General features: G+C 33.9%; 1 protein-coding gene across 7 annotated transcripts in view; it reads right to left on the bottom strand.

Moving 5' to 3' along the window:
* Nucleotides 1-21,905, bottom strand: part of LOC106878768 (irregular chiasm C-roughest protein) — an 898,223-nt gene that overhangs the window by 534,685 nt on the left and 341,633 nt on the right. For 5 of the 7 annotated variants that reach the window (XR_016241877.1, XR_016241876.1, XM_089352175.1 and 2 more), the window contains one exon: nucleotides 10,946-11,109. The exons of the other annotated variants lie outside the window; for them this stretch is intronic. The gene's annotated coding sequence lies outside the window, so the exon portion shown is untranslated. The remainder of the gene's footprint in view (nucleotides 1-10,945; nucleotides 11,110-21,905) is intronic. 7 annotated transcript variants of the gene reach the window in all.

Here is a 21,905-nt window from a genome sequence, read left to right as displayed (position 1 = left end):
TCAAAGGCTTTTCAATCGTGACCATTCCTTCTGCTTTGTGGGGGATAAGATTGCACTGTTGATTATGTCTCATCCATATTTCTGAAATGTGATGTGAGAGAAGTTTGGCTGCTATTTCATGCATATCAAACGGCCATGTAGAGATTCCCCTCACTGAAGTATAACAATGAAATTCCTATTACTTTGTAGCATAAATCTTGGATTAAACTCAACTGCATCGTTACAGAATTCTTTTAAATAAATTTGATGTTTGTATAATTATTAAGCAGTTGATATGCATGGCCAGACATATTTTGGAGAATATTGAGAAATGGAGAGTACAACTTGTATGAGTGACATTCATATACAATTATCACATAATGTCAAGACAAGGAGACACATTAATGCACTCATATACATCTATACACATACATTGATTTGGGGATATAAACAAGAAACTAGAACTCAAAACATGAGTATGAGTAGGTTTCTTTTTAACAATTGATAGAAATTATAGAGTGACTCAAAAGCTGTTAGTTTCATTCATTGGCACATATGAAAGTAATATTATTAATAAAAAAACATACATGTGTATGTAAAACATACATGTATATATATATATATATATATATATATAGTAATAAACTGAGGAAAAGAAATCCTTCAAAGGGGTGTGTTAAACATCCATGTGAAAAGACGGCTGGATTGTAAAAATTAATTCAAATGTTTATGTATTATGAGAATGAGTGTTAACTATTCAATCATACATCAATTACAATTAAAAAACAAAAACACTAAGGGATGATACAACCAGGTAAGTGCAATCCAGAACCATTGAAATTCAATTCATTACATCTCAAACACATACCAGTCCAAACCCTTTCGTATCCAAGATAGTCCCTTGTCACCACAACATACAACAATAAGATATGTGTGTGTATATATATGTATATAATTAAGTATCTAAGTCTTCCCCTATGTATAACTGCAACAAAAAATATATAAAAACATTTCATCTTCTATACAACAACTCTTCTATTATTTAAATTAATTGATACAAAAAGAATTATTGTTTAAATTAACTAATAATAATCTTCTATATTTATTGTTTTCTCGGAGGGATAATTCCATATTAGATATGAATAGAAACCAAATAAAAATTTTTTTCCTTGTTTACTTAGTTTATCGTAGGGAGAATTCCATAATAGACATTAATATAGGTTTAAAGCTGTAAATGTGATAACCAAAATGCCCTGTATATATATATATATATATATATATTTAGGTTATAGTAATGGAAATCAAATTTACTAATTTTTTAGGGGTAACCAGATTTGAAGTTACTTAAATAATGATTGTTATTCATATATTATGGAAGGGAGAATTTAGTGAATCAATAGAACTCATTAATATAAACCAAACAAGTAATAAGAACTGTTCTCGATGAACTAATCAATATTATTATTTACAAAATGAGGGACCATATATAGTGCATATCCAAACTCTATCAATACTTTCAGAAGTAACAAACAATATCGTTGTAATAAGAATACAATTTAGAAACTATACAATACTATAATAATATTATGCAATACTATAATAATAATTTTGGTGACAAGGGACTATCTTGGACATGAAAGGGTTTCAATTGGTATGTGTTTGAGATGTAATGAATTGAATTTCAATGGTTCTGGATTGCACTTACCTGGTTGTATCATCCGTTAGTGTTTTTGTTTTTTAATTGTAATTGATGTATGATTGAATAGTTAACACTCATTCTCATAATAAATAGACATATGAATTAATTTTTACAATCCAGCCATCTTTTCACATGGAATTCCATCCATCTTTAAACCATGACCCTGAAGTGACTTATATATAAGGCAACTGCTATTGTGTATGTTTATCAGAAAATGTATATAAGTTGAAACAATTTGTTGGCCTTTAATGTCTTTTTTTAAATAATTGTTTATGTTACATTATATTCAAAGTATATCATGTAATATCATAATATAAATAAAATTATTTGATTGTCAATAGTATCTATTTAATTTATCTTCATATATATATATATATATATATATGTCAATCCCTATATATTTATGATTATAAATGTTTTTTACCGAAAAGGTTTTTTCATACTGAGCTACCTGGCAAAATTGTTAATTATTAATTTTATTAATAATTGACGATTCCCTGCCCTGCATATCTATATCTATATATATATATATATATACACACACATAGACAATAAGGGCTAGCTAGATATACTCAGCATAGAAAACATGTAGTTGAGCTCAAATGAATTTGAATTTAGACTACAGTGGAATTGAACACAAAACCATGTGGCTGGAGAGCAGATAACTTAACTATGCAGCCTGCATCTATTATGTCTTTGTGAGAAATATTTATTGCTTTTATTTCGAGAATTTGCAGGTGGTTTGAGTATATTAAGTGACAGTATTTGTCATGGTTTAATGTCACAAGATTCACTACAACTTCAAAACAAAGCTGACTTTTCTAATGTAATACTGACAATGATTACAGAAGCAAAAATAAATAAATAAAAAAAAAATAATTAATGACTTTTATTTCTAATATATAATGAACACAAAGAAAATGTTATATTCTACAGTAGCTACAACAATATGCAAGAGAGGGGAAATGGCTGTTATTATCAATATTACAGGAGACTAAATAAATAAGTTATAAAACTGTTTAGCTTTGAGTTCACATCCTATAGCTCTTCCATATTCCACCTTTCACTTCTGAGCACAACATTATAGCACATGAACCAATTATAGAGCCTTTATGCATATCAGGGTCTTGTGTAATCTTAGCTCTATAATATACATACAAGTGTAGATCATAGTTATTCCATGTTATTAATAGTTTCAAGAATCACTCAAAGGTCTGGTTGCTGTACTGCATGCACCATTTACTGCAGGAATGACTGTCACTTTTGTCTAACATAATCTCTTCATCTCTCTCTGGCGAGGTCATGATATTTCTCAATTTCTTTGGTATCTTAGCATTACTATCACTACTACTACTACTATTACTACTACTACTACTACTACTACTACTACTACTACTACTACTACTACTACTACTACTACTACTACTAAATTTTACTTCTCAGAGCTCTTGGTCTTACTTGTTCTGGTTGATTCTGTGAGTGTGGATTGCAACCTGTTGTCAGATGTATTGCAGGGTCACTTTTTGCAAGCTATAAGACTTGGTACCTGGATATCAAGCATTGTGGAAGACACTCAATACCCAAGCACCAATCTCAAAATCCTAGCGGCCCCCAACAGAGCAGTTTTTGGGGGGCATGCTCTGTCTTCATGTCTACTCAAAAACTAACATTTCATGACAATTGTATTCATTGTCTTTGTCCATTTTGTTCTGGCAGCCATTTAATGATGACTGGGCCTGTGCTGCTTACCCACAGGGTACCTGCCAGGTAAAAGTTCATTCCTTGTAGTTCCGTCTTCATCTATGCTGTCGTTTGTAATTCCTTTATCCATTTTACTCTCATGCAGAGGAAAGTGATGGTAAGGTGTCACAGCCACCAGTAATTTTATTGAAACACTATCTCTAGAGGGGTTGTTTGTCTTAAAGGACTCAAAGGGGCCCCTCTATATCATCATCATCATCATCATCATCATCATCATCCAATACAGCTACTTGCTTTTGGATGGACCAAATCCCTGGCACAGGTTTACTGCTTCTTTGATCAATAAAATAAGTGTCAGTAAAGTACCAGGGTCAAAAGAGTTGACTCTCTCTCATCCACCCAACAAGTTGGAGGTATTATGTCTTCCTATCTCAAGATTTTTCCATTTTTTCAAGGAGACAGAAAGGTGTTTTTCTGAGGTTTTGCCATGGAAGGAGAAAGACAAAGTGTCAACTCTTGCCTCATCCAATGAAGAGAATTGAATCCATTTGCTTTGAATGGAAACAGAAAGAGGGAGGGAGAGAGGGAGAGGGAGAGGGAGAGGAGACAAAGGGAACAGACAAAGAAAAAGCCAAAGAAATTCCATAATTATTTATGAAAACAAATATCAATTTGAAAAATATTAAGTAGAAATTAAACAATTGAAATTAATAAATGGTATTAATTGAAGTAGTTTTTTTTTTGTTATTGTTGTTTTGCTTCAATTTCTGCCATTATTGTACAAAGTTAAATGGTTTACATTTAATTAACAAAAACTATATTTATCTTCAATTAGTATCTTCACCAATCTCCAATAATATCAGAGAGTTTTTTTTTTTAGATATATCTCACTTATATATTCAAAAATAGTCATCATCATTATTATTTTGAGATATATATTCATATATCTTCATTGTTCAAAATTTAACCACAGTATATAACTTGTCAAAGAAATTTTTCAAAGTGATATAAGTTTTAAAAGATATGCACATATGTGAGTTTGAAAACATGCAGACACACGCGCACACACACACACACACACACACACACACGTGTAGTATACATCATCATTGTCTTTCAACATCTATCTTCTATGATAATATGGATAGGATAGATGCATTATGCTTCAAAGTCTACTTTGACATGGTTTCTATGGTTGATGCTCTTCCTAATGCTAAATACTTCACAGAGTATCCTGGGTGGGTTTCTGTGAAACCAGCACTACTGAGGTCACTATATATATGTGCGTGCATATATGCACACACACATGTGCATGTATATACATACATACATACATACATACATACATACATATATGTATATAGGAATATATGTGTTTTTGAGTGTGTTTATATATATATATATATATAATACTTATAATATCATTCCATAGGCATCAGCATTAACTTCCTCACTCCTGATACCTGTATTTTTTCAAAATGTAATTTTCTCAAATAAAGTGCACTTCATATTCAAGGCTCTGATGAAGCTATAGGACGTTACCCAGGAACTCAACTAAGAATCTGCTATCGTTTGTTTAACATTCTGTTTTAACATTCTAGTTCACTTCCGCTGTTTACAGCAGTGCTTGGAAGGAAGGTGTGTAACATGTGATTGTTGCATGCATTGACCATGACAGAGGAAGTTGTCATGGTGATACCTGCTCAGAAGTTAACGCAAAGTTGCAGAAAGTGTATGGACAGGAGTGTATGAACCACACACAAGCGTACGAGTGGTTCAGACGTTTCTAAAATGGCCGAAAAAATGTTGATATTGACGAACGTTCTGGGCAACCCACAACCAGCAAGACTGAGAAAAACATTGTAGATGTGCATGTAGCTATCAGGGGAAATCGCTACACACCTTCCTTCCAAGCACTGCTGTAAACAACAGAAGTGAGTTACAATGTTAAAACTTAGTGCACATGCAAAGCAGAGTTTAAGGTTACTCTGTGCCAATTGGCCTTACTCTGCATGCTTTAGTTTCATTACTTTGGCAACAATCCAGATATATATGCATGTGTGTGTGTGTGTATCCTTTGACTGTGTTGCTGCAAAAACATGTTTGACCTAACAGTAAACAAAGGTCAAAGAATGAAAACAAAACAATGGAATTATTTTCGCTCTCCATTTGTAGACACTAACAACTGGAATCTATTTGGAATTGCTGATTCTTAGTTCCATCATCAATGCTTAAAACAAATTCTTTTATTAAGTACCTTTGTATGGGAGAACATTTTTGATTTTTTATGGAATTAATTCCATACCTTTTAGCTAAATCAACCAAGGACATGCTGTATGAACTTTGGACTATTTATTTAAATATCTTGCTTTAAAAAAATACAAACATTTTGAAAATATTTAAAAGATCATTTTAAATTTTGTTTTTCAAATATGTTTAAAATTTTCTAGATTTAATAATTTCCGAATGATGATGATGATGATGAAGTTAACAGACTGTTTACCAAAGCAACGTATTAAGAAAGCAATGTAATCATGTGATCTGCAAAAAAATAGCAATTGACTTCTCCTCAAATCTCATCCTGCTGTTTCGTGAAAGGGAGTCTGGCTAATGTAGTCCTAGATACACAATGACACAATCTTCGGTGGAAGCCTTAATTCATCCCCTATTTAAAAGCCCCACCTGATCCTTGGGTGCCTTCAGCAAATTGTCACAATTCTGTCACAATTATTGGTCTGAAAATAATCTTCTTTCATCCTTTAGTCAGTTTCAGAGGCCTGAAAAAAGGGTTTTAGAGGAAATCCTTTCCCCTTTTGATTAAAATAAATTAATCAATTAATCGGGCAAATTCATTTGACAAATGAGTATCACCGAATTAATTGGTGTCTTGATATGTTGGCACAACAATGACGAATGATTCGAAACCTTGTGATTACAATTGGTCAGCCAAGTGTAGCCATGGATGGACAGTAGATGGACAATGATGGGTTGTCTTGATGGAAATTATTTAATTAGGTAGTTTGTTATTTATTATATTTATTAAGTAGTACTTATGTGTGTACTAGCTTGAATGTGTGTCCATGTTTCAGGACATGGCAAACACCCATCCATTCATTCCTCTTATGATACTCTCATTCCTTCCCCGGTCACTTATGCCGTTCACTCTGCAAAGAGAACGATGAGAGAGAGCAAAGAAGTGGGGCGAAGAGATTTCTTTAATTTGTTGCATCATGGCCTATAATTACCTCTCTGGCACTGTTGCCATGGAATGATGCACTCAGCGTAAGACTGAGAGAAGCCTTTAATCTTATCAAGGACATGACACTTCTATGATGCTAATGCCAATATATCTCCAGTCCAAAGTGGTGAGCTGACAGAAACGTTAGCACACAGGTGAAATTCTGCTGGGGTCAACTTTACCTTTCATCCTTTTGGAGTCGATAAATCAAGTACCAGTTGCGTACTGGGGTCGGTCTAATCAATGGCCCCCTCCCCCAAAATTTAGGGCCTTGTGCTTAGAGTAGAAAAGAATATATCTCCAGTCCACTCTGTAAAATGGTTAGAATTAGGGCAGTCAACCATAGAAACCCAACTGAAAATGATATTCACAACTGAGACTCACTTCTCCAATCTGTGTGGGTGAGAAACGTTTTCAAATACATGGATGTTGCCTGGACCTGATTAGGGTGACCCATTTGATCCATGCCAGTATTGAAGGTAGACATGTGATGGTGAAGCTGCTGCTGATGATACTGAGTTAGTCACAGAAGGAAGGGTATTCACCATTACCAGTTTTTAAGGACTTTGGTGACTAGTGACAGGAAGCAACCAAGTTATTCTCAAACTGGTTTCAATTCTGACAACAGTGGAAACTCCATTAAACTCACTCACAGACTAAATTGATTGACAGAGTTAGCTAACCCTTATGGAACAGAGTAAAACACACTGAATTCAAATTATATATCATCAGAAGTAAACAAACAAAACTGCTTGCAGTAACTGACAGGTTTAGGGAGCTGGAATTTTGTATGAAAAATCAAGAACTTAGGTGCAACACCAAGTTTGCTTTTATGAGGAAAAAATGCTTTGTTTTGAGGATATAATTGTTCTCAACATCAGTATTTCTTTCTGTGAAAGTGAATGAGAAACGAAAACAAAAAAATATAAAATAAAAAATAAAAATGATAATAATAATAAACCTGAAATCAGAAATACTAAAGATATCTTGAACTAACTTCAAGTTAATTCAAAAATTAACAGAATGCTGAATATTCTTGCTCTGCAGGCATAATTCTTCTTATGATTATATATAACCAACCATTATTATAGTTTGAAAAAATTAGTTACATACCAATAACAAAACCAAAAACAAGATAACCAAAGACTTAGTGCTATACAGACATCATAATCTACTCAACCAACCGGTTGAAAAAAAAATATTCATTAATTTTCTCCGATTCAAATAGCACTCGTCACATTTTTCTGCAAAAATTTTTAACACCTAATATAATAGAGTCTTTTATAACTTTTCTCAAATCAATATCTAAATTGTATTTTTCCATGAGTATCATTGGAATTTAATTTATTCCACAGAATTCTACTCTACCAAGTTCTTCACATTCAGAAAAATTTTCACAATAAAAACAGAACAGGGCAATATTAATTGATCATTTGAAAAGAAGAAAATAAAGATAATATAAAAAAAAACAATAAATAAAAGGAATATGAATAAAACAATAAATAATACAGTAAAAAGATTTGCAAGAAAAAAAGAAAACAAAAAAAGAAAATATTTTCTTGCAGCATTAAGAACAAGTTCTTTCATTCAGAAATAAAATTAATGCTTTATTGCTTATCAAATAATGGTCGTCTTCTTTCAAGAACTTAAGAACTCTGATCACTGGTAATTAACTGTTGGCAATATTAATTTCTAGCAATAGTCATCATATTACCCCCCCCCCCCCCCCCCCACACACACACACAAGAAAAAGTAAAATGGATTGTGAGTAAAAAAAATTATTTTGTCAGATTCAGTGGAAGCTGTCTAAAAATAATTCAGTTGGTGATATTCGTAAAGAAGCTGGGGAGGATTATATCTTTATATATGCATGCAAGTGTGTTTACATGTGTATGTGGAGGGAGAAACATATACATATACATATATATATATATATATATATATATATATATATATATATATATATATATATATATATATATATATATATATGTATATATATATACACACACACACACAACCAAAAGAGCTACAAATAGTTTCATGCTATTATGATACTTGACAGGCATATTTATAAAATATGCCATGTACCTTAAAGTAATCTTTCAAGCGCTGTTTATGTGTTATATATAATTTTTAAAAACAAGGATGCTGGACAGTAAGAAAAGGAGAAAAAATGTGGAAAAAGCATGAAGAAGGTTGGTTTGAAAATTAGAATGAGAAAAAAAGAAATGAAATCAAGAACTATTATCCTTGTCCTCCCTGATTGCAGAAAACTCATTAATACAACTGGTTTAGAACAAAATAACAGAAAATATGTCAAAGTCTACAAAATGGCAACTCAGTCTAGAGTGGGTGGAGCTCTCCGTTTCGATAAAAGAAACTTGTCCATATGTCTACACCTGCTAAAAATTTCAAATCGCAAATTAAGTGGTGTGTTGGCATTGCTGGATCAAAGGAGAATATGAGATCTTTCTGCTATGCATAAATTGCATTTCTTAGATCCATTAACATCTGACTTGGATTTCCCCACTATTCTCCACTTAATTGTATGTGGTATGGAGCTGCTCTTCAAACTCCATATATGGTTAGCCAACTTGGATATATGCATGTATGTAGGTCAGGCCACCCTTGGTGTCACTAGTAAAATATAGCCTAATACAATCTGTTGCATGATGGGCCATTGGTAACTGAATTGGTAACCTTACCAAGCTTGCTTAGTAAGGAAGGTGGTCTTTCATTGGACAGTCTGCAGGAGGAACAACAAAACCTATCAAAGGAAGGATGAATTCAGAAGAGCGGAGGGCCATCCAACTGCTGAGATTGAAAGATCTCGGTTCTTTGTTTAGACTTCTCTGTAGGAGAAGGAAATTTCAAAATAACACCCACCTTCTTGCAAAGTGGGAGATGTTGTTCTTGCTTGTTTGTTGACCCCTTGGCTTTCTCAGTGAGTGTCTCAGCGGTGTTGGGCAAGCAGTTAGGGACTTTCAATTTCAGCACAAGCATTGCTGACGGTCGTTGTCTTTAACATCTAGGATAATTTGCCAGTGATGTTCCTACTCATCTAGGAGTTGACACTCACCATATATGTGTGTGTATATATATATATATATATATATATATATATATATATATATATATATATATATATATATATATATATATGTGTGTGTGTGTGTGTGTGTGTGTGTGTGTGTGTTGTGAGTTTGTGCTTCTTTGTCTTGGTATCATGCAACAGTAAGAGGTGTGTGACAGTAAGAGTATCCAGCTGGTGAAAATCTGCCTCGACAAATTCTATCTGACCCATGCAAACATAGAAAAATGGGCGTTAAAATGATGATGATGATGATTCAGTAAATGTGCACAAACAATTGTTGTCTTTCGGCAAAATATATCTCGGACTATATTATCCAATATGTCCTTCCTTTTAGAAAACGATGAGAGAGATGTGAATGACGTTCCCTTGTAAATCTTTGACCACTTGTGGCTTTTAGCTTGCTCATGTCCAACAGGCTGCTCTTGCTGACTTGATGTTCAAAGGAAATGAGACAGAATTGGAAGATGTGCCATTGAAAGGAGGAATCTAAGACAAACACAGAGAAATGTTCTGAGATGAGATATTAGGATATCGGACAGACAGAGATGAGACAGAGCAAAAGGGGTGGAGTGGCATGGTGTACTGAACACTCATTCAACTCATTCACCTCATTGATGATGATGACGACAACAATTGTGGTGGTGATGGTGGTGGTGAGGATGACAGAATTTGTGCTAAGTTGATGATGATAATGATGATGATGAGTGACTAGGTTTAGTGGACTCTTGACCTCACAGGCAGCACAATAACTGGAACATGACAATGATGAAAGAAAATTAATAATAATTAAATGAAAACACAAAAAATACAACTACACACAAAACAACAACAAAGCCAAAAAACAAACAAAGAAACCTCTCCAAAACTAAAAAAGAAAAAAAAACGACCAAACTTGCAACGGCAAGGTTAAATGTCTACCACACATTCTGGCAATATTTGCATGAAATGTTCTGCATTTAACAATAGACAAAAGAAAACATAATTTAAAAGTGATTTCTGAGAAGACAAAAAAGAAAAAGAAACTATCAGCACCTAATGTAACAGTTGATAGAGAAAATATAGATTCTCTCTCAACAACATCAACATCAACAACAACAATAATAATAATATAGCTACATTACAAGGAGAGAACAATGTTGTTAAGTTCTTTCATGGAAAACTGTATTTTATTCTTCTCTAGCTGTGTTTACATGTCACTATGAATTCTATTAACTGATTGAATGTCACTTACCATAGCTTAATCTAATCATGCGGATAATTTTGGCTGTTCACTAATAATAACTCTGCAGGAGCTTTTCTTTGCCTTTCATTCATTTTCCCTTTAGCTTCGTATATGAAGTGCAATTCAATGCTTTTGTTACTAAAAAAACTAACCGACCGTATTTGAACAAGAATCTAAAAAAGACAGAAAGAAAGAAAATAATAATCATAATAGTATTTCTCTTATCTAACATCTCTCTTTTCTTTTTTTTTTTTTTTTTTTTTTTCAACAAGTCAAAAAATGGAAAGAGAAAACATACAGAAATAACAAGAACAAAAAGATATATAAATATATCTACAATATATATATATATATATTTATGAAGTATGCTGGCATCATATAGTGGAAGACATGAAAATTTTAAATTTTGTATCAAATCATATTTTTAATAAAAAAAAAAGGAGGGAAAAAAAGAATTGCTATAGAAATAAAAAAGAGAATTTCTCTTGCGAATTTAATGTTTTTTTTTTTACATGTCTTTCTCTGGTGAATATATTATGTCTTTTGTTGTTTAAAAATCTTTTGCATTGAATGGGAAAAAACAAAAAAGAAGCTAAATCCTTTGTAAGTAACATAGGGTTAGATATATCGGTTGAAAGACGAGAGGAAAGAAAAAAGGAAAGCAATCTCTAGACACCTCTTTTGCCGCTAGTCACAGAAAAATTCCCTTTCAGAAAATAGATTCCAGATGATGATGATGATGAGAAATGATAATAATAATAATAATGATAATAATAATAATAATAATAATGAGAAGAAGAAGAAGAAGAAGAAGAAGAAGAAGAAGAAGAAGAAGAAGAAGAAGAAGAAGAAGAAGAAGAAGAAGAAGAACAACAACAACAACAACAACAACAACAACAACAACAAAAACACGAGTCTAAAAAAGTCATTGGCCCATCTGAAATATTTATCACTATGTTGGTGGTATAACAATAATGATAATAACAATAACAATAATAATAATAATAATAATAATAATAATAACTGCTCTACAAAACGTAAAAGATTACCTGGCCCATCTGAACTGTGTATCTCGACTACAATAGTGCAATAATTGCTCATAGCAAATGAAATTGATTCAGCACTAATTGGCAACTTGAAATTTAATTTAGTTGATGTATTTATAAATAAAAGAGATAAAATTCCAAGGTAAACTATTCCACATTTTCTAGGCAACCCACATAGCCTCAGGTTACTGAGGTTTAACCATAAACTTTCTTCATGATTGGGTTACAACTTACAAGTTCCATTATTTTTTGTGTCTTTGGCTCTCTCTCTCTCTCTCTCTCTCTCTCTCTCTCTCTCTCTCTCTCTCTCTCTCTCCCTCTCTCTCTCCCTCTCTCTCTCACTCTTTCACACACACACACAAAATTAGATGGATTTTTTTTGCTTCTGGTTCCTTCAAGGACGTTTAAACATCTTTAGTAGTGATAAAAAATAAAATATAATAAAATGTTTTTTTCATGTCACTCAGCAAATAAATTGTCTTTGCAGAAGATTATTGTATTCAAGGAAAGGTGTTTTCAAATGGATTGGGAAAAGAACAAGACCTGTGCATGTGGCTGAAAGTCAATCTTTCATTTCATGTCTGTGTAATGGTGGATTTTGAAATGAAAGGTAAAACAACTGCCAAACCCTTCCATGGTGAAGTACACTCTTTATTTCATAGAAAGATTACTTATCATCATCATTTAACTCTGTTTTCAATGCTGGCATGGGTTGGATGGTTTAACAGGAGCTGGTTCCATAGCCTGTTTTGGCATCATGGTTCCAACAGCTGGATGTCCTTCCTAGCGCCAACCACTTTACAGAGTGTGGACTGGGTGATTTTTATGTAGCACCGGTACCACTCCTTTTTTTTACAAGGCACCAGCACAGGTGCTTTTTTATGTGGCTCCATCACTATTATGTTTATGAAAATAATGCCTGTTTGGAGTTGAGACTGTGTGAAGTTCCATGCCTAGCATGATATTTAATTCTGATAAACCTCCGTATGCTCCATCTCTTGTTTTCATATCTAATGTTACATCGTTGACATCTATGAACTGAAGATTGCAGTATACAAAATGAAGTAATGGTTTGACAGCTGCTTTCCTTTATAATGTTGTCTGCCATTATATGTACATAGAACAAAAGATAGCCTCTTAGTAATGTTATAGATTATGAAAGAAGAAAAAAATTATTATTTATAATTTTCCAGACAGATAATTTTATCATTTTCTTTGGAGAGAAATAATTATGTTTTAAATCAAGAGACCCTTGTCAGATCTAGACATTTTCCAAGTCGATTAGGAATGTTAACCAATAATAAACAGCAGCTTAATTTAAACGTATCGAATATTTAGAGAGAGAAAAATGGAAGAAGAAAAGATAAAAATACAGTTATCAAATGACCCCGAAATTAACACCTTTATTTTTCTGATCAGTTACAGATTTAGAAATATAACAATATTCCTGGTTCATTAAACAGTGTCGTTAGAGAGTTCATTTAATTTAAACTTTCATTATCAAACAGGGATACAAAACTCTTTCTTGTCAGCGTTCCGAAAGAGAGCATTTTTTTTATTATTTTGTTTAATGGTAATTTTATTTCTAATCAGTAAATGAACAGATGATGATGATGATGATGAAGATGATGGGGGATGAGAGTAACAATGATGATAGCAAAACCAATAATAATAATAATAATAATAATAATAATAATAATAATAATAATAATAATAATAATAATAATAATAATAATAATAATGAATATTTGAAATGGTAACAAGCTGCTGGAAATATACACTTTAAAAATATTCTGCTGTATATAAGAGATGTAGAGGTGTTTCTAGTCACCTTAGTTCAAACTTTCAAATATGAAAAAGCCTTACTTTGAATCCAGAAGTTTCTTGTTCAGTCCCACTGTGCAGCACATTGAACAAGTGTCCTCATCCATAGCCTGAGGCTATCAAAGTCTTATGGAGGAATTCGATAGACTGTGTCTGAGTGTGAGTGTGTGTGTGTGTGTGTGTGTGTGTGTGCGCACACACATGTGCATATGCATGTGTCTCCTTGTCTTGACATCATACATTAATTGTAAACAAACATCCCCCACAATACAAGTGGTGGCGTTCGTTTGCAATATTCTGTGATAATGTGTCTACCCTTTATGCTCTTTGTGTTTGAAGGACTAGGAAAAAATATTATCTTGCTTAGGAGCAGGTGAGGGTTGCTGACAGCTAGGGCATCTGGCCATAGAAAAATCTACCAAGACAAATTTTATCTGGTCCATGCAGGACTAGAAACGTGGATGTGAAAGCCATAATGATAAATACTACAGCATATAACACTGAATCATTTGAAGTTATTAAAATGTTCTTCTATTTAACCTACAATAATCCCAACGTGAATTTGAACAAATGATAATAATGTAAATAGAGTCCATTTAAAACAGACACAAACTTACACAAATGCTCTGATATGCTCAACACAATTACATAGTTGTCTTCAATGTAACATACACACAAACACAAGCCACACAACTGTGTATGTGTGCATGTGTGTATTTGTGTATGTAAGAGATAAGTTAGAGAACGTATGGAAATATTCATAGAATAACAATCTTGTCTCAGCAGAAATAGACATCAGAGCAAAGATATGCCACAAAAACAAAACAAAAAAAAAAAATTCTATAAATAAATGAAATAAAAAAAAAAAGGTAAAGTCATTAAAGAACTACTCTACAGAAACTGATCCTGAAAGTAAAAGCAATAATTCTTCACCGGACAAATATTCACTAATATTGAAAATAATATTCAAACTTTTCATTTATTTACAACCAAAATATCATGTTTTTCTTTTTTTGGCAACCAATTCCTCTGCAAGCTCCATTCTAATAATCAGTAACCCTGATCAAAGAATGCGATGTTACTTATCCTCCTCCACACCATTATTACCGCCACTGGTTACAGTTCGGCTCCATTTAAAATTTACCATTTCTTTTAAGATAGCTACTAGTTGTAACTAATTTCCCCCTGTGATATGTTTAAAAAGCTGAAAGATACCTACTAAATATTGTGAGAAGATTGCATGTCAAAAAATATAAAATTAAAAGTAAAATGCTCAGATTATTTTTCTCTACAATATCAAATCAATTCAGTCTTTCCTCGAAGAAATATCAGCATTGAAATCTTTAGAAATTTTAACATTGGCATTTATTATATGGTATTGTTAAAATCTACAGGTGAAAATATATATAAAATGTTATGTGTGTGTGTGTGTGTGTATATGTGTATTTCATCATCATCATCATCATCGTTTAACGTCCGCTTTCCATGCTAGCATGGGTTGGACGATTTGACTGAGGACTGGTGAAACCGGATGGCAACACCAGGCTCCAGTCTGATTTGGCAGAGTTTCTACAGCTGGATGATATATATATATATATATATATATATATATATATATATATATATATATGTATGAATGACACACACATGCATGGATATGTGTGTGTATGTCTATCAATCTATCTATCTATCTATCTATCTATCTATCTATCTATCTATTTGTCTGTCTGTCTATCTGTCTGCCTACCTGCCTACATACCTATCTATATATAGAGAGAGAGGAGGGAGAGGGACCAAATGGGAGAGAGAGAGAGAGAGAGAGAGAGAGAGAGAGAGAGAGAGAGAGAGAGAAGAGTAATGTGTGCAAGAGTTGTGGTGGAATTACAGGTAGGCTGATAGTGATTTAAGATGTGGCAGATGTACAAAAGTAGCAATGAACCCTCACAGCACCAGTGAAATATATTCCATGTAATGCTCAGGTGACTTTATAGAAACTGTTGATAGCTTCTGTTACCTAGGTAACTTAATAAGTAGTAGGGAGGTTGGTGGTGGTGGGGGTGTTTTGAAAACAACCAGAGTTAAAACAGGGTGGAAAAAGTTAAGGGAATTATAAACTCTACTGGGATTCTCACTCTAAGAGAAGAACAGATTGTATGATTCTTGTGTAGAAATTGCAAACCTGAATCGTAGTGAGGGGTGGGCACCAAATGGAGAGGAAATGCAAAAGCTGGAAAGAAATGATCAGGATGTGTAATATTAGTGGACATGAACAATGAAGCAGGGATGAGCTGAGAGAAAGGAGGATACAAGAAGAATGAAGTGTGTAAGAGCGATGGCTGTGAGGGTTTAGCTAAATAGAGAGAGAGAGAGAGAGATGATAAGATATGATGTGAAGAAATGGCAGGAGATTGATGTGAAGGGAACCCATGAAAGCAAAAGGACCAAGGAAGACCTGAGAAGAAATGGTGAAGATAGATCTCAGGAAGCTGAAATTCATAAGAGACGGTAAAGAAACACTGCAAGTGGTAGGATACTCTGTTGGAAGGATAAGTTGATAACCCTTGCAAACATGGAGAAACAGATATAAAAATAATGATGTCACTGATGATGATGATGATAATGATGATGATGATGATGATCATCATCATCTTCATCAATTCATTAATGAATATTTACTTTTATTGTGTTGTACGGGGACTGGCATGTGAAAGAATAGACCCAACGTTTCCTCTGCATGTTGTGGAAGGTGACTGGAAGAGGTCGAGTTAGGATTTGCACTCCGACCTCATAAAACCCTCACTAGCAGACCCATAGTTTGGAGGGCTGTCACCTGAGTGGTGCAAAGAGATCATCCGCCAGGAGTAGGGAATCACCAGCACATGGTTGATGCAACCAAGCGCTATTACAGCTCGTGTTTCCATACTACTACTACTACTACTACTACTACTACTACTACTACTGTTATTGATGATCTCCAACATTAATATCACAAAAGACACATGGAAGAGACATGACTCTTCATTGAAAAGCTGTGTGAGGCACACCTCATCCCTGGTATGGGCAGGTGGCACACAATAATGTGCCATCAGTGGTGAATGTAGTCATAAAAGTCCGACAAAACAGGTGATGAGCAGAGAAACATTGGATATGTATTGACTGATTGAGAGAAGATATACAAGAGATCAATATTGGTTCTATGAACACTCACTTGACCAATGAATGGCGGAAAGCAGATAAGAGAGAAGACTCCATTCAAGGAATAACGTACAGGGTTTAATTGATGGATTAATTACCACCACCATCATCATCATACGTCATTAGATGATATACATTCTCAGACATGCAAAACAAACTGAATGACACTGCTGGTTGATCAGGATTGACCTGGGGCTAAACAACAACCTCATTAACTTGATCACTTTTGATTATTGCAACTTTTAGGGGCAGAACGGTGTAAATTGTTCTCACCCACCATTCCCCCCACCCCCTTAAACCTCTCTGTTGAGTATGTTTCAACAGAAATGCATCACTTACATCTCTGTCCCCACCACCATCCACCAATCCTCCTACCACCACCACCACCATCTACCACCACCACCATCCACCACCACCACCACCACCACCACCACTACCACTACTACATCAAAGTTGCTGTTGTTGTTATTTAGCCCTCGGTTAATTGGTATTAAGGACACTTATGATCAAAAGCTTCCTAACAATCAGCGCTCACCATTTTACTTCTTATTACCTAATGCATTCTTCTAATCTCTTAAGATTATAGAATTATTTTTCTTTTATTTATTTACTTCTATTGAAGTAGTGATTTGTTGGAGATTTGGTAGCTATTTCTAGCAAATGTAGTGACTATACAGAAGCTTCTTCACACTGAAGCTATAAAACACACACACACACACACACACCCACACACACACATTTATTCTAAAGTGCATTATCCAGAAATGGCCACCTCACTGATTATCAAGACCACAGTGACCAATGCTCCTCAGTTCTCAGCCAAGACACCAAGTTTCTCTTTACTACTACTACCACCACCACCACCACTACTACTACTACTACTACTACTACTACTACTACTACAGAAGATTAACCAGCTGCCTACCACCCCTGCCCAAGCACCTGCATCACTCTCATGAATACTCTAAAGAAATGTTCTGGATGATTTCCCATCAATCCCACAATCCTCTGCTATTACTTTTCGGACTCAGTCGACCCTGGTTAATTTTGGATTAAGTCAGATTATCTCTCTAATCTCGTATTGTTGCTATTTAGCCCCAGCTCTGTCCTAGTCAAACAGATCAAGGCCCATAAGCATTCCAGTCATGACAATCCTGTCTTTTAAGACTTAAACAAATTCTTAAAAGCATTGAACAGAATATCAGGTGGCAACGTATGTTGTAATACTCCACACTTTGTGTTCAAATCCAGCCAAGGAAAATAATTTTCCTTTGATGATGTTGGGGGTTAATGACAAAAGATGAACCTTCTTTCTTTTCCTCTCTGAAGGAAATCGGTTCCTGTCACACCTGAACGGTAGGAAGAGGCCTCAATAACATTTAAATACCACAGAGACATGCTTTATGTTACGACAGCAGCACTTCCCCTCAAGGACTGCACTAAATATTTTTCTTAAAAATGTGTTATTTCAGACTAGCCATCTATTGTTGCATTATTTTCTGCCTAAAAATGCTATTGGCATTGATCCCTTCTCCCTGAGAATCTCAAGGGCACTGTCACTTGTCCAGTGACTAAATAATTTAAAAAGAAATTTTAAAAAATCTCATCTTTTGTGTTAAACAAACAAATCAAAACAACTACATAAGTAAAATACAAAAAAAGAAAAGCAAAGCTAAAAATCAGAAGAGAAGAGATGAGAGTTTAACGTTGCAAGAACATGGGAGAGCTAATGAAGGTTGTGGTTGTTGGCCTTCATCTTCTGACTAAATATTACAACAACAATAATAACAAATCACAGACAGCTTTATGTGTAACAAGAGAAGGATTTAGAAAAGGATAAAATGAATTAAGGTCAGTGTCTTGAATTGAAGATGTAGTGTTTGGATATTTAGCAATATAGTGGACACAAAGCTTCTAATGACATAAGAGGCATATCTGCTGTAGCAATCATTAATGTTTGTTGAGCTTCTATCTGTTCGTTATACAAAAGATAAAACAAGTCAAGATATAGTACTGACTCTCAGAAATAGCTGGGCTTGTTTAAAAACAGAAAAAAAAAAAATGTTTTTTTTTTTTCTTTCTTATGATTTGATGTTGACAAAAAGGCTAGTTGAAGACTTCATTGGGAAAAGAGCTTATAACCTGAACTAATAACTTTCTTTGATTTCCAAAAACAGATTTTTATCCTACAAAAGAACAAATAATTCCATAGAATGTTTCCATCTTCCATCGCCTCGCATCTGTATTGTTTAGGATGTTTTCATTTCTATTGACAACACGTTTTAATTCATGACAAGTCCTCACAAGTTCTGATTACAATATTGTTTGTTAAACAGCATTCCCTTTCATTCAACTCCCAAAATACTGAATGAGATGTAAACAAAATATCTGTTTAATCAGATGCTATGATTTCTTTCTCTTTAAGCATAAATTAAACTGTAACTTTACAGCCATTCAAACACCCATTCTTCTTGCTGTCTCTCTCTCAATTCTCAAACAGCAAAGAAGAAGAGCTCAGCTCAACTTATTCTCAAGTCACCTAACTTATACAATACACATTTAATTTAATAGTCTAACACTCGGCAAAGCCATTTCTACAAAAGAATCATGCAGTTTGCTAAGCAACGGCATTGGTTTAGTAGAATGTTTAGAACATGGCACAAGATGCTTCCTGATATTTGTCCTAGTTCTTTACACTCTGAGTTCAAATCCAGATGGAATCAATTTCACCTTTCAACCTTCTGGGTTTGCTAAAGTAGCAGTCCAGGTCAGTGGAGTGACTAAAGGGACTGAACGTGTTGCAATATTTATTCGTTTTTCTACATTTCAAGTTCAAATCCTGCTGAGGTCAACTTTACTTTTATCTCTTCCAGGGTTGATGAAATAAAATATCAAGTCTGCTGCAGTGGACAGAGGTAATTGTAAGAATTTAGATAGAATTATGGTTGGTATTTGTTGTTGCTCTTTACATTGTACAACACTGGGAGATTTGTAGCAAGGCCAACTGTTGATTTTCTATAATAAATGAATAAATAAAACTCTTGCCCTGGTCTGCACCCCGAGAGAAACTTTCCTAGATAGATAATAGTCATCCAGGATTGATGGAAAGCCTTCAAACCCCTTTTCATACTAACCCCCTGAGACTGCTCCTGACTCTATGATACAAATGTCCAGTATTGAAGGTCCCTAAACCAAGATCTTTCCATCAAAAGTCATGGTAATTTATGATAATTTATGCTCCACACACCAGCTTGATAATGACAAAGTTACTTTTGTAAATTCTTCATTATTTGCACTTAATTGCAACAAAAACAGTGTTTTTAAAGAGAAATATGGTAACAAAAGGGGTTAACAATTCAAATGAAGCCTTGTATAACATGCAATTCTATTTATAAGTGATCTGCATTGAGAAATTGCAAAATAACAAGTGACAAGTCTCACTGATGAATGTCAACTGGGCATGTATCACATTTTTATGAATGATTTTAAAACGTGTAAAACAAGATTTAATGTCTATCAATCTATGATTGAGTGATTACGTCACAACAAAAAACACAATTATCTCAGGTAATACTTTAAATCTACATATTTAGTTAAGTATTGGGTAAATAAACTAGATTCTTTAACACCAGGTAAATAAACTTGATTCTTTAACGTCAGAAACAAAATTATGGTTCAAGATACAGGGAAACTTCTAAAAGAAAAAAAAACTTTGAGAAAGCTACTAATTAAATGAAGAAGACTCTACAGACCAATCAAGGGTCATCTCTAAAGTAACAAAGATGCTACAAGGGAGATTCTATAAATGTCAACACAGGGGCTTCTCCAAACCAATGAAATCACTGTTGATTTCAGGGTCTTATAAATGGGAGACCCTACAGTTGGTTACCTTTCACCTAATAGAAAAATTTTCATCACAAATGAAGAACTTGTCATTAAATAATGTTTCTCTCATTTATTTGAAGATTGAGCCTATGTCAGCTAAGTGGACTGGGCTATGGTCTCAGTGTAGTGCTAGTGATGTGATATGAACCTACAACCTTTTGGCTGACAATTGGATCGTCCATTTGTCAAGCATGGCTTGGTTCATGCAATGAATTGATTTAGTTGTTGTTGCTATTGTTTAAGGCTAGATCAAGCTCAGAGCAAGTAAATATATGATCAAAGGCAATCCAGCTTTCGGTGATGGGGAAACGGTACCCTGTTTAGAAAAAAGATGAAGCGCTGGTGACAGGAAGAGTATCTGGCTATAGAAAATCTACCTCAACAAATCCCCGTCTGACTCAGGTAAGCATAGAAAAGTGGACATTAAAAAGATAATTATGATGTGATATGAGGGAAATTTGGCTGTTATATCAAGCAGATTTATAGTTTTTATTGTTGTTGTTTAGCCCTAGGTCAGGCATCAAAGTAAACTCCAGCCATGACCATCCTGTCCTTATTGCTATTTGGATACTGTGTATGTTGGATCACATTTATGTAATGTAAGGGAGATTTTACTACAATTTTTAACTGGTCAATAATTGTTTTCCCTCTTCTGACCATTCCAGCATTTTCTTATGCAAACAAAATCTTAAACTATATTAACTTAGATGGCCTTCTTTTCTTTGACAGTTGAATATGATTTCAGGGGAATTTGGCTGCTACATCTTGTTGTACAAGTAATCGCATAGAGGTTGTGTTGCATTGACTTTATAGTTTTTGAGAGTCACCTATAGGTTATGGATTGAATGTGGATAGGTTAATGGTTAAATATAAATAAAAATGAGGTGAAAATAAATTTCTGAATGTAACCAAATCATCAAGGGAAATGAGAGAATAGAAATCTGAGTAAAATTATGCTTTGAGGTGTTAATTGAGCTTCTAGTTTAGTTTTGGATTCAAAATGTCATCAATGTGTGAAA

This window comes from Octopus bimaculoides, chromosome 5 (genome assembly GCF_046866305.1).
Source record: "Octopus bimaculoides isolate indiv1 chromosome 5, ASM4686630v1, whole genome shotgun sequence".
In the NCBI taxonomy this organism is placed as follows: Eukaryota; Metazoa; Mollusca; class Cephalopoda; order Octopoda; family Octopodidae; genus Octopus; species Octopus bimaculoides.
The sequence above is the reverse complement of the archived record's forward strand: the minus strand, read 5'-3'. Positions and strand labels throughout refer to the sequence as shown.